Here is a 17,960-nt window from a genome sequence, read left to right on the forward strand (position 1 = left end):
TATGATAAAATGAAGTTTCATTATACTTACCAAAACACTGTAAAAGCTTTATCTCTTAAATTCGACACGTCCGAGATATATTTTTTTTCAAACTTTGTTTGGAACGCTGATATAATTGGCGGGAGACACGATCCTGCAATGTCGACGATGGCGAGAAGAGCGACGCGTCGATGGAGAAACACTGCGCGAACTTGCGCGTCGACGACTCTCCGGAGCCTTGCGAGATTCACTTTTGCGACTCTTCGAAGCTTTTCGACACTTCGACGACGAGTCAAGCTTACTACTTTCAACACCAGGACTAAGGCTTTCCGGTGCCTTAGAGGACGAGCCTGCTCGTGGGCAAGAATTTCTGACCTTTTCGCCAGCGCCGGACTGTCTTCTAGCCTCAAAAGGCGAGCGGGACAACTGCCTTTGCTCAAAAGAGTCAGAAAAACGAGCAGACTCGCCTGAAACACGATCACGAACAACCACATTATCATCACCAATACTGACGTCATCACCAACACTAACGCCCGGACTATGGCGCAAACGCACTAAACTTAAGACAGACTCCATGAAAACGTTCATTTGCGCTTCCATTTGAGTTCTGAAAAGATCAAATTCTGATTTATCAGCCTCGAGGCTGGGCTTGGCTTTAGGGAAAACATACTGGGAAGCTGGTGAAGAAGAGGGGGGAATATGAGGCAGGGAAAGAGCAGCGGTAGAGGAAGGGGTAGGAGAGGAGGAAGGAACAGCCGGTAAAGGAGATGACGCTGATGCCACCCGCGAAAAAGTTAGCCTAGCTTCCTTACGCTTAAAAGTTTTCCTATCCCTATCCTTAACCAGCTTTACCTGATGGGAACTGTATGTTTGCCAAAACTCCTGACTCCATTCCATACACTAACTGCATGTGTTCTCCTGGGAACACTCCTGACCCCTACATGCCGTACACAGAGTGGCAGTCGTACTTAAGTTTAACCAGTTTGGAAGAGCAAATAATCCCTGCGCAAACTCTAGATCCAGAGAAACTGGAATCTGACATAGCTACCAATTTCACAGACCTACGCTAGCTAGATTAACAAACAGGACACTGAGTACTTCACCAAAAAGAGACGCCAGAAAGAAGCGCAACGAGATGAAGTAAACCAAACAGTTTGAATCGAACGCTTGGCAAGAGATGTTCACAACACGCCCGAGATTGAAACTGGTGCTGTTTACTGGGGAAGTCTCCTTCCACTCCCCCCCACCGGCATCTGGTGGGGCTGGGTCTCCCGCCAATTATATCAGCGTTCCAAACAAAGTTTGAAAAAAATATATCTCGGACGTGTCGAATTTAAGAGATAAAAGCTTTTACAGTGTTTTGGTAAGGCATTATAATGAAACTGAGCTAAGCATAGCTCTGTATCCTTTAATGATAGAGGTAGAAAGCCTTTAGTGGAGCATAGGAACAAGAGAAAGTCCGCTATTTCCGCTACAGAGGTCTTAGAAGAGGACATGTTATTTTGTCTGCACCAGGACCTGAAGATGGACCATTTTGCATGGTAGACATTATCTGAAGACTGTCTTCTACACTTCTCAGCTGCATCTGCAGCCGCTCTTGAAAAGTCCTTCTTTCAGAGCAGTCATCTAACAGTTAGAACCCTGTTAAGGCCAGATAAGACAGGTTTTTGGTGGAAGGTTGCCTGAGAAGTTGCTGTTTCTGTGGCAGCATTCTCGGGAAGTCCGCAAGAAGTTCTAGTAGGTCCGGGAACCACTCTCTTGTTGGCTAGAAGGGAGCGATCAAGATCATGTATAGGCTTTGATGAGACCGGAATTTGCTGATGACTTGCCTCACTAAATCGAATGGGGGAAAGGCATACAGGTCTTTGTTGGACCAATCCTGCAACATTGCATCGGTTGCCCATGCCAAGGGATCTGGAACTGGTGAGCAGAAGACAGGAAGTCGGTGACTTCTGGAGGACGCGAACAAATCTATCATTGGTTTCCCCCAGAGCTTCCACAGATCCAGACAAACCAACCAGTCTAATGTCCATTCTGTGGAGAGGATCTGTCTTTGACGACTTAATTCGTCCGAGAGAACATTGAGTCTTCTCAGAATAAAACGCGTTGTCACTCGAGTTTCATTCTGGTACAAATGAAGAAGAATGTCCCTTGCCGCTTCGTACAGGGAAGAAGATTGGGTTCCTCCTTGTTTCTTGATGTACGCCAGTGCCGTCGTGTTGTCTGAGTGCACTGCTACTGCCCTCCCTCATATTTCTGAAGCGAAACACTGTAGGGCCAGAAATATCGCCTGTAATTCCTTTACACTGATGTGCCAGTTTTGCTGTTCCTGGGACCAGGTGCCTGACACTTCTTTTAATCCCAAAAGAGCTCCCCAACTTAGGTTAGCTGCATCTGAAAAGAACTCTAGGCTGGGGATCACATGATGAAGAGATTTCCTTTCTGATAGTTTCTTCCTGGAATTCCACCAACGAAGATCCTCCTTGATTTCCGTTGTTATCGGGAACACGAACAAGTTTGGTGACTTTTTCCTTGTTCCATCTGGCTCTGAGGAAGAACTGGAGAGGTCTCAGGTGAAGTCTTTCCAGGATAACAGATTGTTCCATGGATGATAGGGTACTTGGAAGACTCATCCACTGATCGACCGAGCAACAGTTTAGATTTGAAATTCTTCCGCTGTCTGGAGACACCTTTCTATTTTCTTCAGGACTGGAAAAACCCGAAAAACCTGAGAATTGATCGTCATCCCTAAATGAGGAATCTTGTGAGAAGGCATCAGGAAGGACTTGTTTTGACTGATGAGAAGGCCCAATTCCTGAGCCAAGAGAAGAGTCGTGCGAATGTCCTCCGTACATTGCGCTTTCGTGCGGGAACGCAGTAGCTGGTCGTCTAGATATAGAGAGATCTTTATCCCCATCAAATGAAGCCATTTTGCTAGTGGAGCCAATACTTTGATGAACATTTGCGGAGCTGTTGAGAGGCCTGGTTGTAGAATCCTGAAGAATGAATGTCCTCTAATAGCTCTATAGCCTCTTTCTGAACAAGGGACTTCACCTCTAGTAAGAGAGCAGCAAATCTCTCTGAGCCTGGAGAGTAACCTGTCAATTCGACAGGCTTGCAGATTAGAGGAGGAATGTTCAAAGAGGAGAGAGTGTAGCCCTCCTTCAGGACAGGTACTATCCAAGATTCCGCTCCCTTTTGTTCCCACTGTTCCCAAAAGTGAAGGAGCTGCGCTCCTATCTGAATACGGTGGACTAGATTTTCATTTCTTGGAGTAAGACTTTGAAGAGGACTTCTTGATGGAACACTGTGGGAAATGGATATAAGTTCTTGTCCTAATCTAGGATCTAGAACGGTAGCTCCAAAAGGGAGTAGGTTGCAGTGGAGACGAAGATCTGGGAGGAAGAGCTGAAGAATCCTTTAAGTGTCTCATAGATTGAGTGAGCAGGTCCTGAATGTTCTTTTTCTGCAGGTCAGAGGTGATGTTCAGTGCTGTGGCCTGTGGAAAAAGATACGTCTTGTCCAAGGGGAGAATAGGAGGGCCAATCTCTGAGACGGAGTGACGCCTTTCAAAGTCAAAGAGCACCAAAGCTCCTTCTTCTTAAGAATACCCATGGCGTACAGACTGGCTAACTCCTGCGTACTATCGCGAATGCCTCTGTCAATACAGGAAAGTACTCCCTAGAGATTCGACGAGATCTCGAGGTAACAAAGAGCACTCTCTAAGTTTGTGCGCCAGAGCGCCCACCGCCCAGTCAAGGAACTCATCACTTCAAACACCTTAAAAATATTTTTAAGAAGGTGTGCAAGTTCCAAGGCCGCGAACATAATTTTCTACTTCCTCCAGTGCCTTCTTAGCTGAAGAGGGAATAGCTGGCGAGAAGCAGCTTAGATAAGTTGCTAGCAGGAACCTCAATAGCGCCAGGTACGCCGATGAAGGCATATCTTGATCGGGAACAACCTCTTCCTCGGAAGAGACAGGAGAAAGCGATAAGTCTGCTGTCATCTGAGCTGTAGGGGGAGCCTTCTGAAGCAAACTGAGAATATTATCCAGTTTGCTCTGAATCGGGTCAACTGGAGGAGGAACAATGTCCGAGACGGCATTACTAAGAAGTAGTGGAGGAGCGGGCGCCAACAGGTGCTGAGGGGGCGCTGTGGAGACGGGAGCCAGCAGCAAAACTTTTCGAAGAATGGGCGCCAATGGGCACTCGGGGGCCGCTGTGGAGACAGGAGCCAGTAGTGGAACTCGTCGAAGAATGGGAGCCAATGGGTGTTTGGGGGGCATTGTGGAGACAGGAGCCAGTAGCGAAACTTGTTGATGAATGGGCGCCAGTGGGCGCTCAATCGCAAATGGGAGTTTGGGCGCTTCGATACTAGTTGCTGGTGTAGCTGATTGTAGAGATGGAGGTGATGGGTGCGCAACTCCTGATGCAGTAGCTCCTTTATTTGACAACGAAATTCTCTGTGCGACAAGGCGCTTAGGTGCCAATTTACGACCATCGTCAGAAGAAGCAGAAGAGAATTGTTTCAGGGTATCCCAGTGACTACACGACGGGCGCGCTGAATCCTTGCCCTTCTTACAAGGAACAGGGGAGGAAAGCTCAAACTCCACTGCACGCTTCTTTAGCAGGCGCGACTTGTCCTCATAGCACTGTGAGCACCTGGGACTAAAATCTTCAGAGCTGGAGGACATACAGTGAGCACTCACTTGAAGGCCTTTCCAATGGCCTTTGGTTGCAGTCTGGGATTCATCAACAGATTGAACCGAGGGGGCGACTGCTCGGGGGCAGACCCCACCGACCTTCCTTAGGCTGTCAGTATGACTCCTCCCAGGTGCTGGGGAGTATGACAGGGACCTTGGCCTAGGAGAATTGGCGGACCGAACAGCCACCTCCTCCACTACCACTGCAATTGCAGTGGGCGCCACGAGGCGCTCTGACTCGCTTTTATCCATAAGCACTTTCACCGATGACACTAACTTAGCGATCAATTGCACAATCAATTCAAAGTGAGTGTCGATTTTCGACTCCGGACTGGCGATGGTGTTGGGGGTCGGCCACGTGAGAGCCAGGTAAAGGAGATGGTTACACAAATGGAGGAGATGGAATGGGATTAGAAGAAATTACAGGTGCGATTGCATCCGACTCAGTGGATGAATCCTGACTAGATAAAGCTTTACTAGATTCCTTAGCAATAGCTTTCATCTTCCTATCTCTAGCTAGTTTCTGAGATGTGCATCTAAAGTCTTCCACTTCTTAATATCCCAGTCATTACACACTCACAACGTGTTGTCTACTGATCATGTTTGTGAAAAACATGGAACACAGTGTTGCGAATCGAGGTAAGATTCTAAGTTAGTCTAGTACTGCAGCTTTGCTGCATACCTAATGTTAGCACTACTAGTGTCAGACATCCTAGAAAGTCTAATGCAAGTCCAAAAAACGGGCAAAGAGTCGTCAGTCAATATTCAAAATTCGCTTAACACTATCTTAATTATACCGAAAGGCTACAAAATTAAATACTTCACCAATTGAAGATAAATCAAACACCAGCAAAGTATAAATTCCAAAATTCAAGCTGCTGCCAACTACAGTCCTTCAACCACAGCCGGCAGAAACAAATTGAAGCTCTTTGCTATGTTGTACCTTCTCTTACACCCGAAAGTGGGTGGGGCATGTCGCCATAACCAAAACAAACTAGCAGACCCGCAATTTCAAAATTTTTAGCTGCCGTTAAAAGAAACTAATAGCTATGTAATTACTGGGTAAGTTACTTATACGTGTATAAAAATACACGTTATTGAAATTTTGCTGTGTTTACATTAATATATTACAGTACAGTACGGTAATATCTGAAAATTAGTAAAACTTTTTTCATTATAAAAAATGTATTTACATACATTAGTCATGAAAATATACTGTATAGTAAAATGAAAATACTCCGCACCAGACATATCCTAGTACATGGTAGGCAAGTCCCTTCATAATTTAGATATGTTCTATGCATTACATATCATCCTGAAACACTTTGATATTTCAAAATCATCTTACAACACAAGAAAATACTAAATTATTTATAAAATGCACAGTATGCGCAGAATATCAATGTTGCTATGTGCAATACCCTGTATGTATGTATGTACACTGTAGCACAGATGACCCAGCATCTCCAGCCAGCATCTCAGTTCACTGCATGTGCCTCTAGAGCTCGTGTGCCTTGTACACTCAGCAAGGAAAGTGAGGATACAGTTTTTTTAAATCTTCGGACATATATTGCTAATTAATGCGACATCTGGCAACTTTAGAAGTGGGAGGAGCTTCAGTCTTAATGTGTTTGCTTTTTGCTTGACCTCCTATAACTTTCAATCAAATTCTACGGTTTTGAAATCACTGATACTTAAATGCAGTAGTAAGCTTTACAGTATTTGTTCAAGTTGCAATTTGCAGCGACAGTTCTGAGCAGAATAAACATTTTTCGACATAACCTACCAAGTAACCTTACACAAATGAATTTATGACACCACAATGAATGGAATGCTTGCGAATCGGAAAGCGATCTTCCATAATGAAATCAAGAGTTAAATTTGAGCAATGTCCAACAAAAAACATGGGGAACAATAAAGGAACAAATACAATGTTATGATGAGAGAGAGAGAGAGAGAGAGAGAGAGAGAGGAGAGAGAGAGAGAGAGAGAGAGAGAGAGAGAGAGAGAGAGAGAGAGAGAGAGAGAGAGAGAGTTGCTGTTTTGTGTTTTAGGCCTATATGCAGAGCTACTCATTTTCATTTTTTTTCATTTAGAGATTGAGCGATACTATATTTGTATAGTATGTTTTAGCAGTCTGTTGTGTAAGAAGGCCTATATGTACAGCTACTCATTTTATTTTTTTTTCTTTTAGAGATTGAGGATACTGTATTTGTATAGTATGTTTTAGCAATGGAGAGAGAGAGAGAGAGAGAGAGAGAGAGAGAGAGAGAGAGAGAGAGAGAGAGAGAGAGAGAGAGACTATGGCAATGTCAAAACATCCAGTTACTTGTGTTTTCCTCCGAAGTTCTTTGCCTCCACATCATAGTGTGGCGGAATTCAAACCCACAAACAAAACAATACACAACACTCACCCTGATCTTCGGTTGCTGGAGACGGACCAAAGGTCCACGGTCGCCAATCACAGCACACAAAACAAAATTGCAAACAGACCCTCCACCAACAATGAACAAAAGAAGAGACACATGCACCATCAATGTTGGTACAAAAACCCAGACCAAAATTAATTTCGAACTGCCTGTCCACTTTCAAGGTTGGACCTCAACTACCCCAAGACTCTCCCAAAACCGAAATCTACCTAACATTTTCACAGACAGACAGCGCCAAAACGACTCCAACAACCGAACCACTCACAACGACAATTACACTCTCTCTCTCTCTCTCTCTCTCACACAAAACGTTGGGAAATGCTAAATACAAACAAATTCATTCATCCTCTATAATTCTCCCCCTTTTTGTCATTTCCCAACTAACACCTTTCACACTGCATTCAAATTGCCTTACGCAACACCCACGGATGCTCACTAGCAGGTCCTCTAGATCGCGTCACTGGCACGCAATCATTCTCTCAGAATCACTTTCTCTTCCAGCAACATTCAGATTCATATTTTCTCCTCCATTCTCTCTCAGATTCACGCTATCTTCTTTCACTACTACCACTTTCAATTTCATCCACAATCTCATCTATACCCTCTAACTCGTTCCCAAATACCTCCCCAATTCTTCAACTAACCCATCCCATTCGCTCATTGACCTTTCCAATTCTTTGCAACGATTCATTCATGCTTTCAATCACTCGCATATTACTGCTACGCTCTCTTACTCTTACACTTTCGCTCACCTCCAACCGTTCACTCACCCCTACACGTTCAGTCAACTCAGTTATATCAAACCCGCATATGCTATCGCCCTATTCATACCATCCCATTCATCCCATTACACGCTTTTATCACTCATTTTCACTTTGGCACTCACACCCTATCACACAACTTACGATCATTCCGTTCACTTACGTTCTTCCCTTTCTTACGTTTTCTACCATACTCTATCAAAACAAATTGCTGATCCTCCATGTACAAGCTCTCATACATACTTAGTTCACCCACATTCGATTTCAACCATTTATACACCCCATTTCTCTCACATATTCCGGTACATCCTTCCATCTACGCAATTGGTTAGGATGTGCCTGTATTTCTCTCACACTACCATCTACACATACTTCCCCTACAACATAACTAAGCCCGCTGGGACCAACTTCCAACACTTCATAACGGACCTCAAATTTTTCAAGCACTTTATTTACATTCAACCACCCTTTCTCGACTACTTCTTTCAACACTTTCTCGCCCACCTTGTAACTTTCGAACCTCTCATGCGCCTTCTTCCATACCTCCCTATCATTCTCAGATATACCCAATCTCAGTCTCACTATCTTTTCAAAATTTAATACATATTTACACGGAGACATACCAATACCCTTATGCACGGTGGCGCTGTATACCCACAACGCTCGCCCAACATTTACATCCCAATCATTATCACATTCACTCATCATACGTAATATCTCCGTCAACGTTCTCACTGTTCGCTCCGCCAACCCATTCGCACTGGGCATATACGGCGTAGAGTACACATGCTCTATGCCCCAATCACGCAACATTTGCTCAAACTCCCATCCAACAAATTCAGGCCCATTGTCACTCAACATTCGCGTCGGCTTGCACACACATTGGCAACATCACTTGACCCACCATTCTCGCTACAGTCTCACTCTTTTTGTTCCGAATCGCTACTGCATACGCAAACTTACTCAAATGATCTACCATTACAACCATTCCCACATGTCCTCTAGCAGTCACTGGCAACGACACACAATCAATCACAACCATCTCAAATAACTCTTTCATCTGCAATCGCAACACAGGTGGATTCGCATGCACACTTTGATACTTACCCTTCTGACAGTCCGCACACGTAATCGCTACATCCGCACAAATTTTATTCAATCCAGGCACATACAATCTCTCTCTCATACATTCCCATAATGTATTTTTCCCCAGATGCCTAAACCTATCATGCACTAATAAACATACCCACGGCTGCGTCTTCCGAAAACACTGGCACATACACTTCCCCATCCCATATTCCTTCCTGATGCAAAAAATAAACTATACCTTTACATACAACAAATCTCTTAGCCCTTCGCTTATAGACTTCTAACTCAGACGGCCAACTTCCTACTCTTACACCCTCTAACACACACTCTCTTAACATACTTATTCTCATGCACTGATTTTGCATCTGCTTAATTTCCTCTTCACTCAACAAATCATTTTCACTCCTTGCAATATCTACCATACCTACAAAACTAGTTTTAGACACATCCCCTCCTTTAACCTTCGTTATTTCCCTGACGCCCTTTCCTAAAATTCCCCTCCCAACATCCACACTTATATCATGCATTCTCAAAAACTCACATCCCAACAAAATATCATATTTATCATTCGTACTCTCAATCACACAAAAATCACTTTCATCCATCATTACACCCCCAATTTCTAACCGTTCACACACTCTTCCAACCACTGCTATCCCTAAATTTCCAATCCCTCTTACTTCCCCCTGACAATACCTAATTTCACACATATTCCTCAATTTCTCACATCCATTCTTAAATATGACATTCATACTACACCCGGTATGTACTAACGCAATCAATCTTACTCCTTTACAACACACTTGCACACTCATGCACTCGTCAGTCTTTCCAGCAAAGCCTCCCTCATGCAACAACCCTCACGTACATGCATCACACACACCGCTTGCATCCTGGAGGATCCACCTATTTGAACCCCCTTCACACTCAGTTTCCCGATTCGCTGTCACAGTCACCCTCTTTCGTCTACATACACTTGATACATGCCCTTCCATTCCACATTGATGTGGATAATGCCTTCGGTTCTGAACACATTTCGCATAATGCCCATTCTTACCACAGTTGCCACATATTATATTCACTGGTACCCCTACAACCATTAGCAACATGACCCACCTGTCCACACCTGAAGCATTTAACCCCTATCTTTCGTACACTCACTTACCAAATGTCCTGATTGCCCACACCAAAAACACGCTCCTAAAGCCCACCTACACTCATTCTTTTGTATGTCCTTCCTTTCCACATCTAAAACACTTATGCTCGACTTCCACTCACCGACCTTCCCTTTGTACACTACTATCCCTAACCCGTCCAACCCGTTGTTCCCTTACAAACCCACCATTCATCCTCACTGGCACCTCCACATTACTTGCTCTTACACTCCTATCTATTAAACTATCGGCCATTCTCATTGGGCCCTCAACACTGCATCCCTAAAGCTTCCAAACTCTGGCACTCTCTCATCTACCCCAGCCCTTGCACTCACACTTCTGCTCTCTTTATAACCCTGTCAAGCTCATAATCTTCTACAATTTTCAAAATTTCTCCCCAAGTCAACCTTTCACTTGTCCATCTTTTCTTCTCCTTCCGCTTCAAGTTCACAAATTCTCTAACTCCATCTGGCACTGTCCCTAACAACTTCTGTACTAACTCCTTACATTCATCTATCCCATCATCTCCAAACTTCTTCCTTTGCCAACGTCTCCAGCCTACAAGCATACAGTGATAAGGTTTCCCAGCTTTCATTCTGCCTCATCAAATTCATTCTTCCTCTTATACTTAACACACTTGCTTTCATACACCTCGCTTTTGCTCAACTAGTCTAGCTTTCACCTTGTCATACTCAACATCTCCCACACTCATAATAACCCTATACATATCAAGCAAAACCCAGTCAAATATTCCCTAATTCTCGGCCCACACTCTCTTACTCTCCCCATACTTATCCTGACAAAACCTCTCATACTCCCTAAAGAAATGATGCACATCCCTCCTTCCATACTCATCATACCTTTCAACAGGTACCTCCTCACATACATAGCCTTCTCACTTTCACTCTCACTTTCGCTACTTTCACTCTGTCCTTTCATACCCTCTTCCGAATACAAAGAGTCCACTTCCGCACTTACATTCATCTTACTCATTACACTCTTCGGTAGATCTAATTGCTGTCCTTGTGGGCTAGGTTATGGCAGTTGACATTTTTCTATAGAACTTTACTTGCTGAACAAGAATTTCAAGTAATATTTTGTCGGTCGGCTGTAATTAAGCTGTAAATTACCTTAGAACTGTAGCCGACGGTAAGGGGGACCGGTTGGGAATCTGGGTCCTGGGTGGGTAAAACACTTTCGAGAATAGCTCACGGTGAGGGGGACCCGTTGGGAATCCGGGGTTCTGGGTGGGGTAAATAACTTGGGAAAAGGTTTGGGCAACTTATTGTTGTATTTCCAGTTATATATGTCATTTGGAACACGAAAAACAAGCGTAAAAATAAGGGGGAATAAATGGACTGCGCGACCCATTACAAAGGAACTTTCACATATCACTACTACTGCTGATTCCAGGCCATGTCACGCATGCGCGGTCTTACAGGGAGCTTTCAGGTTCAACCAATGCCTCCAATTGAGAGAGTAGTTGGTGGGTTTTTTGTGGTGGCTGTACCCAACCAATCACGTTTAACGTTACCCCAACATTACGTTTCACCCAGGTGGAGAATTTGGGAGACACATAAACTCAGTTACACGTATTCCTTTGCTCAACTGTTTTATAACAGTTTCTATACATTGTAGCTTGTGCCTACAACCTTCTTCCAGCACTTTTCCCTTCACAAATATATTGATGTCTCTTCGCAACATGATTTTACCATAAATAACTTACAAAATTACTTTACATTTGTCGGCAGACACCTGAAGCATGTATATGGGGTAGGAGGAGAAGGGTCTTGCAGGACGTTTCGCTACCACTTTCTCTCAGTGATGTTAACAGAAACCTTTTTTACATATTTTGTAAGCCCTGTGGTTGGCAAAATGCAGCTGTATTATTACTGCTTGCCAGAGCATACGAGCCTGCCAGATTATTTAAAAATGCGGATAAGGCGCGCAGCGCTGTTCCACTACCCCAAAACTGAAAGCAGAAATACACTTTTAGCCCCCCAACTTCATCCTTCCTACCCTGTTCCGGTGCAGTTCACACGGCACAGTTCACTCACCCTTCAACCCAGCACGATGGCAGACGTGACTCCCTGAACCTCCTGCTCTTCTGAGCCTGTAACCAAAGGAATTTGCCACTTACCTGTGCGAATTGCTACCTTAGTTACAAGGATTTTCTTCTTATTACTCAGGCATTATGAACGCCTTATAGAATTCTCCCAAGACCACAGCCTTTTGAGGAAACAAGCCTTTTGCCCTTACTGTGGCAAGGAGTGTAGGCTTGACCTTCAGAAGAAGGCGTTCAGGTTATTAGTTACACCTTACCTGTTGATTTTTACATCTAACTGCAATGCAGTTTTCAAAACTAAAGTAGGCTAAAATATTCCTTAAAGATCTATACCATTGGTTGTGTACGTTCATTATATTTTCATTTTTTGAGGGTTATAACGAGCAATTTACTTTTTTCCCCTTACTTTCAGGTGCGACAGGTCGTATGCCCCACGCCAGAAGCAGAAGAGAAGGAGGTGCAATTACTACCTCTCATTGTTTAAGGGCACCTGGTTTTCTGGGTCCCTCACGGATGTTGAGACTGTCCTCTTCTTCACTTACATTTACGTTAGTGATTTCTTTAACTATAGGTTGTGAGGACAGAACTAGGTTTAAGTGACGTAGCTATTAATGACTGGTCCAGCTACTGCAGGAAGTAAGTTTTTGGTTTTACTTTTTCAGTGGATGGTTTTGTGATCAACCTTTATTCACTTCCCTAACTGAATTTTTTGGTTTCAGGTCATAGTAAATTGGTGTATCCGCAGAAGAAGCAAATAGGTGGCCCGGTACAACTGTTGAGATTGACGGCAAAGTTTGCAAGCGCAAGTATAATGTAGGCAGGGTCATTGAAGGCCAGTGGGTTTTTGGTGGTGTCTGCAGGCAGACTCGACAGTTTTTTGTGGTGCCAGTAGACAACAGAACTAGCGACTTTGCTTGCTGTCATCAAGGACTACATTGTACCGGGGACAACTATTGTATCTGATTGCTGGAGAGCTTATGACTGCCTGAAGGACGAAGGCTACGTACACTTAACCGTCAACCACTCCATGAACTTTGTGGACCCAGTAACTGGTGCTCATACAAACACTATTGAGAGGAGGTGGAGGGAACTTCGTGAGACGACGCCTAGGTACGGACGTAGGAGGTACAACTTCGTCGGGTACTTGGCAGTGGCATATTTTAAAATCCACTTCGATGACCCGAAGACGAGGCTCCACGCGTTCGTAAAGGCGGCGGCTGAATTGTATCCTCCACCCCTTTAAGGTAAGGTTCCTAAACTATCTTCTTTATTATTAGGTAGTTAGGTCACCTGTGTTTTGGTGTTATTAGGTTTTAGTGCTTTTCACGTAGGAGCATTATTATTTTTTGGGTAACTGTCATTTACCGCCATGTTTCAACATAACAGTCCTACGTCACTTTACCAACTTGTACCTTTTGTGCAGTACCCCAACTTCCCCCTTGCTGAACATATGGCTCCCTAGTGGTTACGTAACCCAAGATGGCGGATTTGTTTACCGCTTACGTTTCTTCGCCCCGATCACAAGCAACGATTAGTGTGCAGTTGAGGTAGCCTGTGGCAGTTGACGTTTTTCAGTGTTGCTTTGCTTGCTTTGCATGAGTTTAGGATAACATTTTGCCCGTCGGCTGCAGCTGAACTGTAATTTACCCTTGAGCTGTATGCGCCAGTGCAGGGACCCACGGTACTGGGTGTGCAGTCTTCAAGTGTCAATTACGCTTTAGTTACAGCCGACCGACAAAATTTTACTTGAAATTCTTGTTCAGCAGGTCAAGTTCTATAGAAAAACGTCAACTGCCATAGGCTACCTCACCGCGGACAGCGGGCTTAGAATTACCCACTCTTCTTCCCCCTCTTTTTATCCACTTTTATCCATTCACCTCACTATCACTACTGCCTTTACCCTCTCCCTTCTTTCCTGCTTTTCCCACTTCCTTACCCTTCTTACCAGTTTCCTTTCCTTTTCCCTTCTTCCCTTTTTCTTCCCCTGACTTATCCTTACTTTCCCTCTGTTCCTTCCCTTGCTTTTCATTCCCCTTTTCCTTACCCTGCCTCTCATTCTCTCGTTTCTACTTCCTATTCCCATATCACTTTCATCACTCATTTTCCATTCACTTCTTCCTCCTTTTCTTTCTCTCTTGCCCTTCACACGTTCCAGAGGACCTGCCTCCAACAGCCCCTTCTCCAAAAACACCCTTGAACATACCTTTCACCATTTCTTCCACACTTTTCATCATTCCTCCAACTTTTATCCACCCTCTCTTCCATTCTCTCTTCTGACTCTTTCATCTCCCCATTCATTTCCTCTTTCTCTCCTTTTACCAATGATCCCATCTCTTCCAACTGAAGCCTCAAGTTCTCATTCTCACTCTTTAACCATGCATTCTCCTCTCTTGCCAGCTGCAACTCCTCTATCAACCTCACCAGTTCCTCTTCCATCCTTTCCTCCAGTCACACTACCTAAGGCTTCTGGCAAAGAGCCTATGCGCCAGAGGAAGATTATGACATTCGAGGAGAAGGTAGATGTGATTGTTATGGTAAGAGAGGGCAAAAGTCACGAAGAAATAGCAGCCCATCGTGGCATGACATTAAGTGCCGTCGCCTTCATCAAGGAGGAATATGAAGAGGGGAGAAAGTTTGGGAAGGCCTTTGCTGGAGAAGAACTCGCCACCTGTGTTCATATACTCTCTGTCCCACCAATGGACAAGGATTTTGAGGAATTTATTGATCCGTACAAAATTATTAAGAAAGTCAGACAGCTGCAGACAATATATAGGCATGGGATAACTTTGAGAAAAGAGCCAGAAATTTTACCCATGGCCTTAATGAACTGATGCAGCCCTACCATAACACCTTTGTGGACATGTTCAATTACCTCAACATGGTGGTGCCTCCCGAAACCCCTCAGTGGATGCTGATGGTGAATTTACACTGAAGGAATATTGGCGTAAATCCACAATTACCACAGGGAACAAGCAGGAGGATGAGGGCCTGTCTTTGGAACACCTGTCCCGACTTACGAGGATGACCCTGGAGCTAAAGGTGGCTTCGGCATGGGATCCTTACATGGAACACTCCATAAAGTGTTACCTATCACCATGTTTATTGAATGGATGAAGAAGGGCCCTCCAAAGCCTCCCGAAACCCCTGAAGAAGTGCCTGAAGAAGCACCTTAAGAAGGGGAAGAGGTGCCCACAGAGGAGATGTAACTCCTCTGCTTTGCTGTGCAGTCATATCTTCATTGTCATTCGTCGGACTGCACAGCTAATTCGTCATCATCTTCGTTAATCAACACTTATCACTCATAAGCACCAGTATGATTTAATCTTAATATTATTATATTATTATCATTATTATTATTATTACAGGTATGGTATTATGATTATGATTATTTAATATTTAATCTTATTAATCTTAATATATTTGAAAATTAGTCATTATTATTATTATTATTATTATTATTATACAGGTATGGTATTATTATTATTTTATTATTATTATTATTATTATTATTATTATTATTATTTAATCTTATTAATCTTAATATTAATATTTGAAAATTAGTACTTATTATTATTATTAATACAGGTATAGTTTTATTATTACCATTATTATTTAATCTTATTATTTAATCTTATTAATCGTAATACAGTATTAACATTTGAAAATTAGTACTTATTATTATTGTTATTATTATATTACAGGTACAGTATTACTATTACTATTATTTAAAATTACTTATTCTTATTATTACTGAATCTTATTAATCTTAATAATATTTGAAAATTAGTAATGCAAATTATTTTTTTTATTGTTAAAAGTGTGTATTTAGTCATGAAAATACGAAAATACAGTAATTAGTGAATTTTGCTATACAAAAAAATCTGCAAATAGCCTAATTCTCCGCGATATATTTGGAGATACAATCCACAGAAAAATCTGCAATTAACTGAAGCCGAAAATACTGAACCACAAATAAGCATGGTCAACTGTACTCAAATTTATCGCAAATTTGCTGTTAATTAAATATTTACTAGCAAATGTTATCTACTTAGAGTTTTTCTAAGTACTTTGTTAAAGCTAGGATAGCAAGTGTAGCTGGAACATTTTTTGTTATTTTCACTAAGAAATACATATAAGCACATGAACAATGCTGAAAGTTGAATGATTCTTTTGTTTTAATTTTCACCAACTAGGTGGGATCTTGGAACTCAGCCGTTGCTTCAAAAATCCAGCTTGAGTTCGTAATAACTGGTGTTCCTTTGGTGCAAACATGAAACATTTGGTACTTCTGGGGGAAGGGAGGTTGACATTTCAGATATTTGTTTTGGAAACAAACAGTATTTTAGAATATTTAAACCTCTTATATCCTAGAAGTATGGGTGGCCACATTGGGAAACCTGAGTTTTTCTGGCAGGGGAAGATACAAAAGAGGGAAATAGGCCCACAAGGAAATATCGGACACCTCCATGTTAGCAAACAAGTTCTGATTCTGATTAAGGTTGCTTGGTTGCTTAGTAAATTTCTACTATCATCAAAATCGGATTCCAGAACAGAAAGTATCACTTTCCTATGTTATAGTGGTAATTTTTCGGAAGACTCCAGCCAGCCGTTTTTGCATGGAAAACCAAATCTTCTGGTAGTTTTTTTGTTGTTTAGTTGTGCTCTGATGATGATATCTCGCGCAAATGTATAGTTTGCCCCCTTACTCTATATGTATGCAAAAGGAATGGGTAGTCTCGAGTACGCCGCGGCAAAACGGCGCTTCGCGCCTTATTTGCATTTTTTAAAGATTGTCGCAGGCACGTATATATGGCAAGCGGTAATATTGCGCTGCGCGCGCCCGCCACAGGGGTCACAGGACATTAGCAATTAGGCATTGCATTAAAAAATGACACTTCTAGACTAGATTTTGTTTCCTTACCTTACTACTCGGAGTCTGATGTTTCAGCAACACCACCAGGGTGAACGTAGAACACAATCCTTGCCACACTTGGGACACTTCACCTTCTTTGGAAGAATGCCGTGATCTATGAAAAATTGTACAGATTCGTAATTTTTCTTAAAAAACCGGCTAATAGCCTCATATTCAGTTACAGCACAACCGTCACAATTGGAAGCCATGACTACACTAACTTGGTTTTCAGTCTGAACCGGCTTTTTTCCAACGACATCCTTGGAAACACGAAAGAAAAGTACTGTATAAAAATATCTGAATTCTGATTGGACGATTCAAAATTCAACTCCAGTAGGTCAGCACAGATAAGGAACAACTGAGGGGAACGCATGCGCAAACGGGTTGTCGTCGTAAAACACACCAACTGAAGTCCAGCAAAAAGCAGGTGCCAATAGTAATGCTTTTACTACAGCTACTGTATTCTAATTGAAGAATCTTGTTTAGTGGGTGGAGTCATTGCGCATGTAGGCGAAAATTGTCACAATGCGCATTTATCAGGAGTGAAAACAAACATACGAACGTAACAAGAGCTACCCATCTTAATAGTGAAAACATAAACAATGGACTTAGAAAAAACTCGCAACTTATGTAAGTTTAGTATTTTTTTTTCTCTGTTATTAATCATTTGCGAAGATAATGCATAGAGAAGAAGTTTGTAGTTTTTTATGTCTTTTATTCAAGAAAATTATAAATTTTAATGTAGAAGGTGGCTGGAGTCTAATGAAAAATAACCGTTATAGTATGTTAGATTAGGTCGGGGAGTCTAAGGGGGCCATGCCCTCCCCAGATAGCTAAAGGGCCTAGTGCCCTAGGTTAGGCCACAACCC

The sequence above is a fragment of the Macrobrachium rosenbergii genome, chromosome 22, assembly GCF_040412425.1.
Source record: "Macrobrachium rosenbergii isolate ZJJX-2024 chromosome 22, ASM4041242v1, whole genome shotgun sequence".
Taxonomy (NCBI): domain Eukaryota; kingdom Metazoa; phylum Arthropoda; class Malacostraca; order Decapoda; family Palaemonidae; genus Macrobrachium; species Macrobrachium rosenbergii.